Below are 13,652 nucleotides of genomic sequence, written 5' to 3' on the forward strand. Positions count from 1 at the left end.
AGGGGAAAAAAAGTTCAAATGTAGAAACAAATATGTTGAAAACCCAACCAAAAGGGTCTTGGTTGCTTAATGAGGTATCAAAAAAATACGCCAGATGAAATAATGCATCTGGTCCACGCCACCTAAAGCCACAGTGACTTGTAATCCAATTACTCAGGAACTGGCTAAAGGTCAGTGATGTGCCTAAATCTATTATTCTGAAAATTAAAGACAGCAACACAGATGACGCAGGCCGGTTAGCTCAGTTGGTTAGAGCATGGTGCTAATAACGCCAAGGTCGCGGGTTYGATCCCCGTACGGGCCACTCGTTTGGTTGGACTAGATGACCTCCAGAGGTCCCTTCCAACCTTACCGATTCTATGATACAATCACCGCTATGACGATGTTTCTATTGAGGCCAGATTTATTTCGGGTGACACCTTAGATGACACACAGAAACCTTCAGAGAGTTCAAGGCAAGAGGATTGAAAACATTTCTCCACACATCTAATGAAAAAGCTTGCAGAACTCATTGCCGTAGGATTTCACAGAGGCCAAGAAACCCCCAAAAAACAAACAAACAAAMAMACACCCTCCAGGCCTTTCCTCACGCCTCTGAACTCCACATAAATTCTAACTACAGAGGGGTCAATCCAGATCCTTCCTCCAGCAGGGTATCCCTCTGGAGCAGGTGGTCCTAGAGAAACAGCACATTGGCCTGGGTGGGCTGATGGCAAAAAATGGGATTAAGGACCAAGTTTGTTAACCTGCTGTAGATCTGTTCCCRAATGGGAAATAAATGACAGCATTAAAGAGAAAAAGATTGCCCAACTGGAAACAACAAAACCAAAGCAGGCAGGGATTTCTTCCTCTCATTCCTCTTTAAGGAACAGCAGCTGGCAAGCCTGTCTGGGCCCAAAGTTGCCCAAAGCACAAGCAAATCAATTTGACCCTGATGAGCCAGACGTTTCCCTTAAATCCCGTCGCAGCGGTGTCGAGCCAGCTTGAAGAACCAGAGCAACGAACACAACCGGCTCCAGCAGAGCAGCCCCAGGTAGGCAGAGAGCAAGCGTGCACCTGGAAATCCGCCAGTGCAGCAGAGACAACATCTGGCTTCACTTTACATCTGCTGGTGATGCTTTGCAGAAGGGTGCAGAGCACCCACATCTTCCTCCGCATTTATCTCCTCTCAGGATCCGCACTGCATGCCCTTGCTTTCAGCTGTTGTGTTTTATTTGCTTTGCACTAAAGTGTTCTTTAATTAAACAGCCATTATCCTCTAACAACTGGGTATGTTTATGATTGTATCATATTTAAACCAGACCGTTGAGTCAGATCTACATTTCTGACACAAAACAGAAAGCTCTCCATAGAGCTGTTTCCCAAACTTTTAATTACTTTTCTTTATATTATTGCTTTTCAGCATTCGGAGCCAACACATGGTCTGGAACAGAGAACTTGTGAAGCTACAGGCTTGAATCTGCCCACAAAACAAGGACTATGGCAATAACAGACCCTTCCGATGGCTCTGCCAGCCCTGTCATTTGGGCAGGCACTATCAGGAAGCTGTTGATAGTTTATGGATAGTATAGTCCCGACTCTTAACCTAGGGCAAYAAAAAGGGCTGCTCAGAAGTTTTCACAGTTCTTTTCCCCATCTTTTTCATGTTTACTCTTAGCTTACTATCTCCTCCCAGTATTCAGGCTGGCACTGAGCTTCTGCAAGACTGATGACAAGTGCAGGAATAGGGGATTTTACGGTCCACATTTTGGAAGTTCTAGCCACAAAATGCATCAGCCTGAGACATGCTGCTTTGCTTGCCTTAAGACACTTTCAAAAAAAAGGGTGAAGCAAAAGGCAAGAAAGTATCAGAGCCTAACAAGCAGCTGAGCAGCTAAAGCCAGCCCTCCAATCCAATTAAGCAGATGACCTTCCAAATACATCTTTAATTGTCTGCAGGCAAAGGGAAGCACTGTCCAGTTAAGGAAGTTGGAAAGATTAGTGAAAAGCTCTGGGAGTTCAGAAGGCGGCTGATGAGTGGATTATTTTAGTGTTAGTTCTTAGACTTCCTTCCACAGGGACACTTACATATATCGAAGCCTGCAGAAAGAGCCACATGCTCTTCAGGCTAGCCAGCATTTAAGCCATAGATCTGAAATTTAGGATAACGGATAGAAAGGCAGATGCAAAGTCCTGTATAATATCACTGAGGATATATCACTGGGGATAATAAATCCATCTTGAGGCTTCCATGAACCCAGCGCATCTAAAGTTAAATACGAGTGATTTTCTTCCTGAAGTACATTGTCAACACGGGGATATACACTAGTGCATACATCCCAATACGTGCACCTCTTGTCCAGCTCTTCTTTTTGCTTTAGTCACCATAAACATGTAACTCCCACTCTTTTGACTTCCACTGCCATTAATCTCTCTTCTTGGGAAAGTTTCAGCTATCAGTTAGTCTAAACCTAAAGCAATGAAGTCATGCTCAAGGAGCTGTCGGGGGAACTGACTCAGAGTGGTGGTGACTCATTCGTGCGAGACAAACTTGAAGATCTCCATACACGCGTTTCTGCRCAGAGCTGTTCGGGAGGGCTGTTTTAAGACATTGGCCACTTAAACGTTTCTGAGAGAATTTAGTAGAAACACTTGAAAATTAAGCAGTGCGGCAAGACCATGAACACGGTGCACGTKAACACGTGTGCAAGTACTGATCTCCACGCACATAATGCTCCGCCAATATGTTTCAAGACAGGAGGTGTAAAGATAAGTCATGTCTTCATGGCTCTCTTGGAAGACTTTTTCCTCCTATTCACATGCTTCTGTCACAGATGGAGGCTGAAGTCAGGAGGAAACCTAGACCGGAGGGGAGCTTTCAGAGCTGTTCTTTGGCAGAGCTACCTGGGAGCAGACACACAGTAAGGATGGTTTTATTTGGCAACTTCCTTGTAGGAATATATATATTCCTTAATACCTTTGGCAAATAAAGGATCGTAAAAAGAAAAGTTGGTTGGCCTTTTTGGCTGGACAAAGAACATACTTTAGGTTAAAAAACAGACTCTGAATTGAACAGAATGCAGCAAGGAAAGTTTCATCTGCCTCTGAACCTGCTGTATGTACAGTGGATGCCACAAATCAGTGTCAGGGCAAGAACAGGTTACTCATGGAAAGCAGTTGATCAGCAAAACACAGGCGTGCCACACCTTTAGGAAAACATATTAGAGATTAATATGTTTTTTTGGACCTGATTGGAAAGATATTAGTCTGCTCTCATGATCTGGAATGAATTTCATCCAGCATAAATCACTAGGCTGACAATACAAATGAGGCAAAAGAGCAACCACATGTTTCACTTTGGAGTTGTTCCCCCCCATCCCCTTTTCCCTTCCCCTTGAATTGCCTGATGCTAATTCCAAAACTTGAAAATCTTGCTTTGCCCTGCAGCTTCCAGCCTTGGAATCATATCAGCTTCTTCATAATTAATGTGAATTTCTTTCATACTGAGAAGAAGGAAACTGCCTACTGCAGGTCCTTTGAGAAGCACTAAGACAACAACTTTTAAACATTGTCTTAAAAAATACATATTTCATGTGCATGCCAGAAGAGATTATTTATGCATGATAGATGCATAAAATAAATTACAGATTGTTAAAATGGTGTGACTTCTGTGTAAAATGCCCATAAAGGTAATTGGCCTGTCCCTCATATCATGTAAATCACTTCAAAGATGCTGCAGGAGTCCAGCACTTGGCCAATAGAGAGCAGTCCAAGAAAGAAAAGTTACTTTCATGTGTAAAGCAAATTTATGGACAAGATCCTTGCAGAAGTAATAGCCCATAAAGCTCCTGTGAAAACAGGACTGGTGCTGTAGGCCTGCTTCAAAGCACACTGAGTTACTGGGAATCTATCCATTGATACAACTGGCCTTTATACCGGACACTATGCAGATCTGGGAAGATACTTAGGAGATTCCGATTCTTAGACATCCGCGTGTTTTTTTTTTTTTTTTTTGGCATTCTTTGGGGGGCCAACCTGCATTTTTTCAGTGCTGTAATACTGTAGAATGCTAGTCCTAAACACATAAATTAATAGTGAAGTTATTAGTGCATAGAACTATGCATTTGGCACAAATTCCCATAGAAATCAAGAGAATGTTACAATTCATATATGGGATTTATCTTGCAAAAATAACTAGCAGTGAAAAGGCTTTTCCAAACGGATCAACACATCCAGGCTTAAATATGGGAGTAAAGCAAACACTGAGGGTTCAATACTCTTTAAAATTAAAAAAAAAAAATTAAAAAAAACACATAAAATCACGAAGTTGTCTTTCTGTCAGCATTTGTAAGGTGTTGCTTATATTGTTAAGCAACTCCCACTTTCCACTCCAGGAGCRGTCACATTGCAGAGACAGGTGAAGCAATGTCTGTATATTATTATTTCCATATCATAAAATAAATTCATGCAACGTTTTACAGCATGTAAAACATACTACCTGAACCACAAATCTCTGCCTTGGGGAGCTTAAAATATAAAAAAATGTCCTTTGGTACAGCTGCTGGTAAGACAGAAAAGGGCAGAAGTGCTTTAATTGCTATGTTTCAAGGCATAGCTGGAAAGCAAACTCAAATGGTCAGTTGTGCTTGATCCTGAAGGCAACTCTAGACAGCTCTATGGAGCAGATCAACCTCAAATTAAACCACTTCTACTGAAAAAACACATACAGAAGGAGAGCCTGCTCGTCAGCAACTTTAGAATAGCACCACCTTTCTAAATCCATGTCTCCCAAAACACTCCATGAAGGAAGCCAGTATCTTCGAACCTGTCTTACCAATGGAGAAACTGAGGCAAAGTGTGGAAACACAGATTTTCCAGGGCTCAGCAGACCCAAAGACATGGAATGATTCCAAGACTACCTAAGTCTTAGCTGAATATGCTGGCCACAAAGCCACACAGACACAGGCTCAACAGGAAAGGAGGCAAGTTGAGAAGAAAAGCATCCAGCTGAGGGAGATATCCGAGGCCTCTGAGCTTTCTTTTGGACAGCTGTATGCCAAAAGGCAAACGATTTCTGCCAGCCAGCTGAATTTTATTGATTTATAAGTGGTCAAATCCATACAGTCAGAAGATAATGTTACTTTTGCATGTTGAGCTACATTTCCCCATAAAATTCCATGGGAATATTAAGTTATATTAAGAAAGGTTCGCTTAGTGTTATCTTTTCTAAACAGAAACAATGCTAAAATAAGCCTTTTAGTTTCTTCATCCTAGCCATCTGCAGCACCACAAAAATCACAGAATAGCAAATTTTTTTCCAGTGAAAGTGATTGACCGGTCACCTCCCTGATCTCCTTCCCAAAGCTGGAAAAACCATCCTGCAAAATGGCATAGCCTTCCTCAGGCTGAAGAATCCATGAACAAGTCCTTAAAGCTCAGAGGATACCCATGTCACACAAGTGACTAAGACTAGGCAATCATCTCTGGATTGCAGCATTCAGAGCATCAAGAACTAAACTTTGGTTCCTTCTATTTAGTCAGAGGCTGCCTAAGACCATTGCAATATTCCTATTTACAGCAGGACCAGGGTCTTCCTTAGTAGCRCACGCAAAGAGAAAGCAGAGAGGCAAGCTGTCCTCGGGATTAGCTGGAGTGAGTGGATTTAATAATCAAATTGAGAACACACATAGTCTTTATTTTATACGGAACTTATCAGGAATAGCAGTGAGACTCCAAAGTGTTGAACTAGGATGACTAGACTCTAGCAATAGACAAATCCAACAAAAGAAGGCAATATAACCAGTAGCCCCTAAAGGGGCACACAGATTATAATAGACAGTCTATTTAGAGCTCACCTACACTATATGTGTATGTTTATGCTTAGGCAGTTTATGATATTCATGTTTTACCAGTCAGATGAGAGTGCTCTGCAGAGGCTCCTCAGTCTCTCCCATCAGCCATCTCAGCAGTTAAGGCCAAAAATGGATTTGAGATGCTTTTAGGCCAAGGGGAAGATGCTAAATGCTCACACTATCATCCCCAGAACCTCAAAACACTTGGTGGGGGGGGGAGGGGGATACAGCACATGTTGGAGAGACTTTGAGCCATTTGGAATATCTCTCCATTTAATACCTCTCCACCCAAGCCACAAAACCACCACAAATACGAAGAATAATTTCAAAAATTAGTATGAAACAAAGCAGAAGTTGCAGCTAACCCAGACCCTCCCCTCTCCATGGCTCACTCATCCAGGCATGCAAAGAAGCGGTCAGTCTGCCTCAGTGCTGTGTCAGTGCAAAAAGTTTATGTTCTCCCTTAACTGACTCATTAGTTGGAAATCCACAAGCCATCACGAGAGTCTTGCCTAGGTCTGAGGCATTTGTAGAGGGGCTGGTCAGAATATTATATTCTGACAAACAAAGCACTGAGAGGAGCCTGTGAACTCTGCTTGGAAAGGGATGCTTTCTGCAAGTGTGGGAAAGAAGTGTCCTGCCCTTTCCTTCCTGGAGAAAGGCCTCACCATGCACACAAGCTCTTGGTTGCTTTCCTGGCCTGCTGATGATTCTTACTTCTAGGGTACTGCAAACAGAAGTGGGATATGTCCATAACCAGGCAGTGCTTTGCCAGGAGGAGAGATGCAAGCTACTTCTGGAACCAAAACAGAAGAGCTGACTCAGCTTTTAAGATCCAGGTAAGCATCTCTGCTTTCAGCACAGCAACCACAGTGCAACAGAGATACCTGCTCATGGAGTGCTACAGGGAATCTCAGCCTGAGGCACACACCTCATGACCCATTCCAGCTAGGTCTCTTAACTCTATGCAGGTTTTTTTTTGGTTGTGGTTGGTTAATACCATAGGAAACTCTATCAAAAGGTAAGTTAAGAAAGGAGAAGAAATTCTGCTATCCACGTGGGTGGAGCAGACTGAACAGTTTTGATGTACAGCTGAGTTTTCTCATCTTTTAGGGTTGCATGGCTCTCCCTTCAAACGTTGCCTAGAGTGTTTGAATGCCCAAGTATTACTAAATCAGCGAGAGCCAGAGTCCAGATCTCAGAGGTGGCTTTGACTCCAAAAATGTCCTAAGGATGTTCCCGGGAACTGATTCTATCCAGGGACAAACACTCATCCAAAGAGCAAAACTGAGCCCAAGACATGTTAAGAGGCAAAAATCTGTTCCTCAGTCAACAAAATTTCAAGAACAATTAAAAAGCCTCTTAGATCTGTGGATGTGACCTGAACTGGCAAGTCTGGCAATGCTCCAGTAGTCAGAACAAAACACCATGAGGAGTGCTGTCAGGAATTTTGCCACTGGAAAAAAAAAAGAAAGAAAAAAAAAAGACACTTTAAAAGCTTTGTCATCCTTCTGTCTGTTAGAATTGAGATACTTGTTTGCATAAGCTTCTGGCAYGGGCCCAGTTCTCTGCAGTGTAAATACAGCCACAGAACACCAGGCTTTTCAGAAGTTGTTTCCTCYGAGTGTGTTAATGTGGCTTTTCAGGCAGTGGGAGACAGAGAAGGACTATCTTTAAGGAATCCTACGCTAGGCTGTTTTCTATAAAACACCGCACCAAGCAGCAGCCGAGTTGTCTCCATTTCAGATTCCAACTTAAGTGTTTACCAGTCCCGCTTGAAACCCGCCGCCTGACATTATAACAACTGGGGTTTTTTGCAGTTAGAGATGTTCAGGTCTTTCTAAGGAGGCTTCCCAAAGCTRGCTCTGCAGCTGGCCTCCCACCAAAGCTTTGCCTAGCCAGTCTCCCAAACAACGTATAGCTCTAGATTATGACCGAACTTCACGAACATGTCCAGGTGAGATGGGTCTAAACCAGAGGATCAGATCCAAATATTCTTAAACTAAGCATGAAAGTGAAACCTAAGAATTGAATTTCAGCTCTGCATTTGTCTGTCACTCCTATTACAGGAAGGGAAGGAACTCCACTTACCAACACCTCCAAAACTGGATGAATTTTAACATCGAGTTAAAATCCTGCTGCAGTCATAAGCACATTCAAGCTAAAACATAAGAGATTTCATTTGAGAAGAAAATCAACTGCGCAGCTAAGAATCTGGACAATGACCCAAGGGACAGAGTCGGTTGCACACACCTACCCTGGGTTARACTCCATCAATTTGCAAACAGCCTATGCCCATATCAAGCACAAATTTGCAACATGGAAATTCTTACACAGCAAACGGTCCAATCCTGACAACCAGGATGTGGGCAAATGTAGAATCCTAGTTTGCAAATGTTGAGATGAGCCACAAACCAAATGAAGATTCAGAAGCCTGATGACTTTTAGTTGCATAGGCATGCTCATATTTGGATCTGAATTCAACAACTTTGGCTGATCCATAAAATCCCACACAAAACTTGCAAGCACAAGACGTTGACATTTGTGAAATCTCTATACAATTAAAGTGGTAGATTCTTATGCAAGGCAAGCAATCTCTGAAGACTTGTGCTTTGCAAACACAACACAAAAAGATGGCCTCCAACCCCATAAGTTTGCTAATTAAAGGGAATACRTAGGAGTCAGGGGACTGAGGACTAAAGGAAGCTATGAAACAGTACTGGACAGTTTGCTTGGCAGTGCCCCAAATATGTCAGCGACGTGATGATCAGGAAAAAGGAAGATAAGAGATGCTTCCAAGATGCTTGCAGAAATTTTGCCCTGAGCTTGAGCGGCAGCTTGAGGAAAAGACAAAAAAAATTTCAGAGACAAATAAAGAAAATCTCCAAAAAAGGAGGAGAAGAAGCCCTGAGAAAGGTTGGAGAAGAAACAAGAGACAGAGGATGGTGTCACAGGAGCCAACAAAAGACAGGATTGCCAGAAGAAAAGCAAGGTCAAGCCATGCCTGGAGGACAAGGACAGAGCCCTGAGGYCACTACAGGCTGGAGTAGCTGGACTTGGTAGAATCCAGAAAAGRAGTCAATGGAGAGGAAACACAAGCAGCAATTGCAAATGGTATCTTAAGCAAACCTGGAGGTATGGAAAGGATGAGAGACTACATGGAAACTAAGGGGGCGATTGCAAGGGTGACGAACAAAGCATTTACAATGGAAAAGAATAAAGTATGTTCTGGGGAAAGAGCCAGGGGGGAGTGAGAAGACCAGAGTAACAAGGAAGAGAGAGTTAGCGTTTTATTAGTTTTCCCTTGGAAGAAGCCTGTGCAGAAAGGGCAGAGGAGGCCGGAGAAGGGAGAGCTTGAGGAGCCAGAGCAGCTCATCTGCAGCAGGATTTCAGACCCCCCTGCCAGCGGCACCCAGCAATCGCGCTCRCAAGCCCCATGCAAATCAAGCAGGGAACACGCTCACCTCCGTGCGCCCCTTTCCTGCGAGGCAAAGGGACGCGCGCATGCTCCAGCACCGAGACGCTTGCGCGGACGTTAAACACTGGATTTTCCTTCTATCATTTGGAGCCAATATGGAAAGGCAGGTGGAAAGGGGCTTATGGTCTCCTGACTTGTGATCTTCTCATCACGCCAGCTCCACAAATTACATCATTTCTCAACAAATTGGCCAGAATTAATGCACAGAAGTGCCCGGTTTAGTCATTATAATATTTTGCAGTATGTTTTAGTTTATATGTACGTGATGCTTCCAACAACAGGGAACACCACGCTTCACGCAAGGGGGCAGGATGTCTTCTCAAAATAAGTAGTATTAATGCAATAAATCTGTGGTTAAGGAGGAACAAGGTTGAAAAGTATAGGCCTCAGAGAGCTAATAACACAGGCCCCTCTTCAGTATTAAACTTCCTCTATAAATCTGTTCAGACACACATTCAAAAAAACTCATAATGCTTTTTGCTCTCTCTCTCAGTGAAGAGGTGTTTTTTCACCCTAAGGGAGAAGTTAACCAGACAACGACTGCATCAAAGTCTCCAGAACTGAGTCATGAAATTCCCTTTAATTTGAGATTGGCTTGGCCACAGGCAAAGCTGAGAAAGTGGCCAGAGGCCTCGACACATGAAACCCCGCTATTGTGCTCCTCTGCAAACTCGGGGCTCAGCTGCCCTAAGAACGAGCAGTTTGTGGCTGCCTTGCCCTGGAAAGGCATTTCCCACCATCTGTCCTGCAGGGAGGATGGAGAATATCCAGTAGGAAATAGAAAAATGATGAAAAATCACAGGGCAGAGCAAAGCTGCCTGGTGTCTTCTCCACTGTACGGCAGCTCGAATGCCCCACCGGCAGGGCTAACAGCCGCTGCAGACAGGGTTACATCCCTTCCCTTCCTCGCTGCTTTGCTTCTGGTAAATTCCCACCTGAATCAGTGTTCACACTAGGTAAGAATCCRGGGTTCAGAAGAGCCATTTCTGATTATCTAAAATGTATGCAGAGATTTTCCAAAAACAAAAAAACACACAAAGCAGCAAACACCTCTCCAATTTTCAAAAGGGCTCTGTTCTTTCAGCGTCCGGTTTCCTTCCTCTAATTTCAAAAGAAACAAACTCCTCACCAAGATGCCGTTGTTTTCTCTCTTCGCCCTCCCCTGGGGAACCACGTCCAGAAGAGCCTGTTCGCTCTGGAAGCTGCTAGAGGATTCCCCACAGCACCGCGCCGAGTTTGCTCTGCCTCGCTCCCGGCGCGTTAGAGCCGAGCTGCTCCGGCAGCAGGCTCCGGTCCAGACCCAGCCCGCACCCGAGTGTTGCCCACACAAAGCCCCTCACGCTCCCAAATTTCTTGTTATTCTTCTCATTTCCTAGAGAGCAACTGCCCGCGCCACCAAGGAAGCTGCACGCAGCCTCTGGCTGCCCCGACCGGGCTGATGCTSGTCCATCCCTTCCCGCTGAGCAGATCTCAGTAAAATTACCCAGTAGGTCCCAATAAAGGTAACAGGATTATTTTTTAGGCCATTATTTTTAAAGATACCTAGCCCTTCCATTTGTCTACTTATAGCAGAGACCAAATTCACRTTTCTCTTACAGCTGTTGATGCAAGCAACTAAACATAGGAATCCAGGATCSTCACGGTGTTTTTAAAACCCAGAAATATTTATAAACAGGCATTGGATCTCTTAATATTGAAAAAAAGCATTTGAGCGAGTGACAGGAAAGTACATTTTGGAGGATCTGCTTCCATCGCAATCAGATTTCAATGTCTGGATCAGGAACAAGTTTTAAAATAACGTAACACTTTGTAAAACAAAAAATATGGCACAAATCTCTCAATGTATATAAAAATCACTATTTTAATTAAAAAAACAGATAGACACTTTATCAAGGCTTTTGGCAAGAATAATTGGTACTTCAGTATTATACAACCTAGGATTATTGGATTTTTTTAAAAAAAACTTCCTTTTTTTTTTTTTTTTTTATCTACCCTGATACATATTTCACAAGCAGAGCGTTATTGGAAAGATCTTGCTCTATTTTTGCTTATAAAAGCAGAGTGGATAATTATATACACCAAGTAAATTTTAACTGCATCACTACAGATCAGTTCGCTCGAGGTCACTGTCCAGCATCCCCTCGTGGCGATGAGGCCTTGCACGCACTACCTCTCCAAAGAGGCTCGGCCGCCCCACGCGGAGCTTGGCTGCCTCTTAGGTTCTTTGCCGTTCCTATAGTACCTTTGCCCAGTTCTAGCTTGCGTTAATTGTAATTCCAACTAATTTCTCTTGGGACCAAACTCAATGACTCAAAGGTAACACAATCCAAATCACCAACTTCTGCCTGATTTTTGGTGGAAATCACGTGACGTTTTTCCTTTCTTTTGCATTCCACATGGTTCCCACTCAAATCTGTGAAATGTCCTGAGCTCCTTCAAAGCACCAGCTCAGGCTGGCTCAGCTCCATTTAGATCAATGTTTACTCTGTTAGAGTGAAATCCAGTGTCATGCGAAGAGCAAGTGCGTGGTCTGGGCACTAATTTAAAACGACCAAAGCTCTCGGAGCTGCCACTTTGCATCTCGCCAAAAGCCACTGCTACTCAGGGAGAACACTGCAYCGAGGAGGCGCACGCACATCATCCTATCCCACTGCGTAACTCTGCTGTTACGGAGCAGCGGAGTCCAAAACGCACTGGCCTATTTTAACCATTCCCTGCAAAGCCATCACACTTTGCAGTCCCAGTTCATTCCGGCCGTTCCAGGGCAGCTTCCCACGGCCATCGCCACCGTCAGTGTCTCCTGAAAGGACAGGAGACCACAGGCAGTAATTCCAACTGTACAAATCAGCYCTCGAAATCCTAAAGAGGCGGCCCAGTCCTCTATACTCCGTGCCAATATCTTGATAATAAACCCCGATACTCCCACCAGTGAGTCAAAGCATATTCAAGCAAACTTTAGTCACCCTGCAGTTATTTCGCAGCAGGGTTTTCCGTGCCCTGTCGTGCCCCTCGCAGGAAAGCTCAGCAGGGATCTGCTCTCTGATCCCACAGAGTGGGAAGGAGTTACAGAAGCCAGAAGATGACTCACATCACGCATATCAGCCTGGGCTTTGGAATTTATTTTTATTTCAAAATATTTGGCTTGCCCCAGAACAAAACCATTAGTCACACTCGCTTCTGGGAACAGCCAGAATCTGAACGGGATCAAGAGTTATATGTGGTTTCCCTCTTTTTGATTATTATTCATCAAGAGGAAAATTCCTTCCTGTGCAGAAGCTCTACCATGCACCCCTCACATGGAATACAGGTCAACTAACTTCACCCCAAAGAAACAAACATTTACTAAGAAATAACTTTTTCAGATTCCTGACAAACTCTTTCRAATAACAGAACAAACCTCTGCCTCATTTTAAGTCAGAGCTGCTCAAGCTAAAGCAGGTAGTCTCCATCCTTTCGGAGCTGACACATCCTGAGGAAAACAGTAAGTACCCAACACAGCAGGTCACATTGGTACCGAGATAGACTAAGACCCAGGGGAAAATTAAGGGCTTTAGTATGACCCTTGGGACTTTCTGGATGCACAAATTACTTGTGTCCATTGCAACAGCAGTACTGTGATTCAAGAAACAAAACTCTGCTATAACCCTTAGTTCTCACTCAAATATTTATCGACTCTCAATGCAAACACATGCAGTCTTTAGGATGCTCTGTGGTACGCGACGACTAACGGCTTCAAGAACATGTAGCATAACACAGCACTTCCCTGAATAAAGCGCCTCCAGTTTCCTTCAAACATGCAGCAGACCTGCCTTTCAGCTCAGTTCCTCCACATGCAAGCCATGCATTTCAGCATAAAAATGCAGCAAAGAGCAAGTAGATGCTTTTTTCATCCTTTCACAGGACAACATCTCCCAGTAGAGAGGGGTGAGATAATTTTATTAATAACCATATTTAAAAGGAGATAAATTCAACTCAACCCACTTCCAGCCATGGGTGCCTGTAGGGATCCTTCCTCAGAACTACTCAGGCCACGTGTGAACATCATCTCTCCAAAGACCCCTTCCCACTTCCTTTCCATCCAGGTGGGCAGTAAATCACTTACCAGCAGAAGGTCAGCAATTCCCACTTAGCTGCTTCCCAGCAGAATCGGTGACTAGGAACAAGACAGGATGTTTCAACCAAATTGACAGTTTTTGCAGTATTTTGTAGTGGAAGAATTGCTGTTTAAGAAAAACACCATTGAAAAAGTCAATATTTTGTAAAAGTTACTTGCAATGGGATGTCAAGAATGTGAAAAGTTTTCACAGTTTTAGTTGGACAGCGAGTACCTTCGCATTAGAAAA

The 13,652-nt window shown here is 43.7% G+C and overlaps 1 non-coding gene across 1 annotated transcript; it reads left to right on the forward strand.

Annotated features, from left to right (window-relative positions):
- Positions 1–230: 230 nt before the first annotated feature.
- On the forward strand, positions 231–304 carry TRNAI-AAU (transfer RNA isoleucine (anticodon AAU)). Its single transcript has one exon. It is a non-coding gene; the product is annotated as a tRNA-Ile (tRNA).
- The last annotated feature ends 13,348 nt before the right edge of the window (positions 305–13,652 follow it).

Source organism: Rhea americana, unplaced genomic scaffold (genome assembly GCF_003343005.1).
Source record: "Rhea americana isolate MKP2758 unplaced genomic scaffold, rheAme1 scaffold_311, whole genome shotgun sequence".
Taxonomy (NCBI): domain Eukaryota; kingdom Metazoa; phylum Chordata; class Aves; order Rheiformes; family Rheidae; genus Rhea; species Rhea americana.